Below are 5,463 nucleotides of genomic sequence, written 5' to 3' on the forward strand. Positions count from 1 at the left end.
TCAGGACGCTGAGATCTGAAGATCACAGCTCAAGATTTAAAATAGGGTTGGCCTCACCCATCAGACGTCATTATAAGACCCAGAGACTGACCTATGCTGTTGCGCTCCATACTAGCAGAACTCATATCCTTACTAAGAGTTGGCCATGCTCTCTGTCCTCCTGGGAAGCCATCCCCTGCAGGCCACACTCCCAGGTCCTCCCAAGCTCCCACTGCTACCAACCAGGCCCAAGGGAGTACACAGTTCCATTGCACACAGATCCCTTGTTCTTGTAATTTAACTGTGCTGTGTCCCCTTCAAGCCTCTCACCCTTCCAGGCCCCCAGACCTCAGCTGTGAAACCCATACATGCCCCAAAGATAAGAGGTAGAAGTTACCAAAGCATTTGGCCTCCTTTTTACAACCCACTTCTACACACTCACACACACATACACACACACACACACACACACACACACACACATACACACACACACATCCAGACAGGTGACAGAAGACTCCTCCATGCAGTACCTGCAATTTGCCAACTGATCACTCACCTGAGCACAGTCAGGCTGTACAAGGAAAAAGGTTATCTCTCTGTCTCTCTGTCTTTGTCTCTGTCTCTGTCTCTCTGTCTCTATGTCTCTCTGTCTCTGTCTCTTTCTCTCTTTCTCTTTCTCTCTCTCTCTTTCAATCTCTCTCTCTCTCTTTCTCTCTCTCTCTCTCTGTCTGTCTCTCTGTCTTCAGGTGAATGTTTGACTGAGCACAGAAGACAAGGTTTCACACAGCAAGGGTGTCTATCTTCTGCCTCCAACACCTCCCATCCCCAGAAAAAAAGGAAAAAAACCCAGAAGGCAGGTGTAGACATGCTGCTCCCCACCTCTGACTAAAGCCACTGGGCTCCCACCAGGGAGTGGAAGGGCGCAGATATGCTGCTGTGTGGCTCCCACTGCTCCAGGCCAGGGGATCTTTGGCGCCCACTCCTCACCCAACCTGCATCTCCCCGTATCCTGGACAATATCCACTGGGGATGGGGGTGGCATCCTCGGGTCAACCCCCACCCCCACCCCTGGGGCCCATTTGTGGCAGGTCATGGGCCATACTGTGGGGAACATGAGAGGGGCAGTCCGGGTCGGAGGGGAGGTAGTGGTGTCAACAAACAGAGTGAATCCAGGTGCTAGTGGGAAGCAAGGAATGTGGGCGTGGCCACCATTCTTCTATCCCATTGGTCAGAAAGAACCATGAAACAATACAGGGGTGGCTGGAATCTTCTGATGCAGGCAGAATGGGTGGATTCAAAATGAAGGCAGCCCCTTTCCCAGGGAACTCTGTCCAATCCAGTTGGGGACAAGAGAGTGACCCACTTTAGCCGGATGGCTGCACAGATTGTTGTGTACGTCTGTTTGTTCCCAGACCTAGAACTCAGGATCTGGGCACAATCTGTGAGTTGTTTTTGATCAAGGCTAGCTCTCTACCACTGGAGCCACACGGCTTTACTTCTGTCTTTGATGGCACAAGTTGGACAGGAGTCTCAAGGTCTTTCCTGCCTAGGGTGACTTTGACCATGATCCTCCTTTCACAGCCTTGTAAGTTTTAAGGAGGACTGCTGAGAGCCACGGATGCCTGGTTTTGCTGATGTTCTTGGAAAGACCTGTGAGTTCCCTATCCTCAGGTTTAAGTGGTAGGAGCTGGAGCCCACAGCTTGAATCCTGGTCCTGCCACCAACAAATGGCAGGACACCCTATGAAATTCATCATACTCATATGATTACCAAAGGAATGTGATGTATGTCATGATTAAATGGGCAGTACTTGAATGTTTAGAGGATAAAATTATACACAATTACATAATAGGACACTGGTTTAAATTAATTAATACTTTATGAAGCATTTAAACAATCACCTTCATTAAATGGAGGCCAAATGAAATACCTACGAATTGGGCATCACATAGCACTGAGATGCCATTTTTTTTCTGCCAGGACTGGGATTTGAACTCATGGTCTAGGTAACCCTGCTGTTGCACTGTGTGGGAAGGGGAAGCTTGCCTCCTTGAATTCAAGAAATTCAAGTCTGTTTCTTAGGCCTGAAATCGATGCCCACCACTAGAAAACATACTATTTGTTTACATTTTAAATATATGATTTATATTTTAAACATATGTTAATTCCATATTGCATTCAGTGTAGTTATTTTATTTTTTGTTTTATTCATGTACTGACTACTCATTTTATTAACTATTATGACACATAGAACAGTGATTACATTGATTACATAGGATATAGTTTTGCATATGTATTGCACGTCCTTCCTGAAACCCAGTACTTTCACAGAAAAGGAAAACATGTGTCACCATCAGCTTCTTATTACATGATTAATTTTTTGGGAGTGCTGGCATCTGAACTCACAGCCTTCAAGGCCCAATTCATGAATGGGTGAGTGTCAACCTGCCATCCTGTGGCAAATGGAGCTGACAGGCAGTCTCGAGTACCTGAGATCGAGCCCCAGCGTTTGACAAAATAAGAACAGATTGAAATACAGATATAGAGTGCTAGAGATGTCTATACATTATTCAGTTATATAGACTACATTCCTACCAATTCCTGGGTATTTATAATGCCTCCATGTAATTAATCTTATTGTTTTCATGGTTAACAAACTATTAAGTAAATCAATCAATATCCTGAAATTATTGCATACTGTACGTAATGTTTCATAAATATTAAATAAAGTCAGTCTTCTGAAATGATGCTGTCTAATTTTATAGGCGCGTCATTCACCATCAACTCATTCAACTGTGACATTGATAATATTACCTTGTTATTCCCATGGATGGGAAAGAGTCTCTTAGTATCTCCTGCCATTGATTGGTGTCATGACTGGGATTTGAAATCAAGGCCTACATTGCAATGTGGACCTATGACTTCCTCAATAGTCTGACAACCTTCAGCAATGAAAGGTAAAGTACCCTTTGCAACAGTGTCATTCAGGCCCAGGAGGGTCACTGTGCAAAATAAGAAAACATAAAAAGACCATCTCGCTGCATTTTTTTCTGTACATTTTTGCCACACAAGGCCTGGGAGTCTAGGATCCCAGGATCTACTGTGGGTCCAGTGGCTACACCCCAGCATAGGGTGTCAAAGGTGAGGCAGAGTTACCACAACCTGAGTTCAAGCCCCCTGCTGCAAAAAATAATTAAAAGAGATTAGCTCCCTGGCTTGCAATTCACCCCATTTCTTCTGCCAGGCTTTGGATTTGAACTCAGAGTCTAGGTGAATCTACAGCACTGTGGAAGAAGCGGAAGCTCACCATAATTGAAGATAAGAAAGTCAGGCCTGTAATCTAAGCAAAAATTCAAGCCCCTGCCTTGGAAAAGATACTATTTATATACATTGTAAATATAGGATTTGTACTTACCTATGGATGTTCAGTCCATACACGTTTGGTGTGGTTGTTCCTTGTACTTTTGGTTTTATTCACTTATTTACCGTTGATTTTACTATGATGACACTCATTCCCTTTATCACATTGATGACATCCTATCACATGAATCTAAATTTGTAGACATGTTCTCCGTCATGCCAGACACCCAGGACTCTCAGAGAAAAGGAAAAAAGTTTCACACTTGGCTTCTTACTGCATGATCCAGTTGTTGGTAGCGCTGGGATCTGAACTCAGGGCCTAGCAGGACCAATTGGTGAATAGTTCAAGGTGACCACACCAGCCTGTGAGCAACAGAGGAGTTAGGCCATTCCCAGGATCTGACATTGATCCCAAGGGTGGGCCATGATAGTCATAAATTAATAATTTAAACATAGGATCTATATTTACATATATGTGTGGACAGTATCTTTCCTTTGGTGTACTTTTTTTCTTATTTTCTGTCTTATGTAAGTATTGTGTATTTTACTGAATAATGTAACAGATATAACAGAACTTACATGGAAGACAACCTATTGCCCTGGCTATAGGGTTTCCTATGCATTCTCCATCCAAGCTGAGACCCAGGACTTTCACAGGTCAGGAAAACAGGTGAATCGATGGGCTTCTCACATCAGGATTCATCTTTTGGCAGTGTTGAGATTTGAACTCACACTCTATCAGGCCCAATTGGGGAAATGGTCAAGGTGAGGACACCAGCCTGTGAGCAACGAAGGAGATAGGCCATTCCTAGGAACTGACATCGAGTCCCAGGGAGGTCCAGTTAGTCATAAATTCGTAATTCAAATATAGGATCTACATTTACATACATGTGTGGACAGCATCTTGCATTCGGTGCACTTCTCCTTAATTTGTGTCTAATTCATGGAGTTATTGTGTATTTTACTGAGTATGGTGACAGGTATACTGTGCTGACATGGATGACAATCTGTTCCCATAGTTATATGGTTGCCTATGCATTCTACATCCTAGTGAAGGCCCGGTTCTTTCACAGGAGAGGAAAACATGTTCAACGACTGGCTTCTGACAACAGAATGAATCTTTTGTCAGTGCTGGATTTGAACTGAGGTCTGGGTAGCTCTGTTGCACTTTGGGGCAAGTGAAATGTCACCATCCTTGAAGACTAGAATGTCAGGCCTCATCAAGGGCCTGATTTGAAGTCCCAGTACTGGACAAAATAACAAGCCTGCCTTTTTTAAACATAGGATCTCTCTTTACCTACAAGTTTGGTATGCATCTTGCATTCAGTGTAGTTATTCTTTTTATTTTGTGTCTTATTCATGGATGTATTGTGTATTTTATTGAGTATCGTGATAGATATAACTATGCTGACATGGATAACAACCTATTCGAATGGCTATAGAGTTGTCTATATAGAATTTCCAACCTAGCTGAGACCCAGGATTTTCACAGGACAGGAAAACAGGTGGATCGATTGGCTTCTCAAATCAAGGTGAATCTTTTGGCAGTGCTGGGATTTGAACTCAAGCCCTAGCAGGCCCAATTGGTGAATGGGTCATGGTGAACACACCAGCCTGTGAGGCACTAAGGAGGTAGGTCGTTCCCAGGACCTGAGATGAAGCCCTGGTGGGGGCCAATATGGTCATAAATTTATCATTTAAACAGAGGTTCTATATTTCCATACATGGATGGGCAGCATCTTGCATTTGGTGTAGTCATTCTCTTTATTTTGTGTCTTTTTCAGTGATGTATTGTGTATTTTCTTGAGTATAGGATGACAGATATAACTGTGGTGACCTGGATGACAACATATTCCCATGAGTATAGAGTTGCCTGTGCATTCTCCATCCTAGCTGAGACCCCGGACTTGCACAGCACAGGAAAACTGGTGCAATGACTGGCTTCTCACAACAGGGTAAATTTTGGCAGTGCTGGTATTTGAACTTTGGGCCTAAAAGGCCCAACTGCACAATGGTTCCACGTGATCACACCAGACTGTGAGCCACTAAGGAGCTGGTCGGGTCCCAGGAACAGAGATTGAGGAACAGGGAGGCCACAATTGTCCTGAATGCATCATTTAA

The sequence above is a fragment of the Dipodomys merriami genome, unplaced genomic scaffold, assembly GCF_024711535.1.
Source record: "Dipodomys merriami isolate MVZ:Mamm:240054 unplaced genomic scaffold, mDipMer1.0.p SCAF_426, whole genome shotgun sequence".
In the NCBI taxonomy this organism is placed as follows: domain Eukaryota; kingdom Metazoa; phylum Chordata; class Mammalia; order Rodentia; family Heteromyidae; genus Dipodomys; species Dipodomys merriami.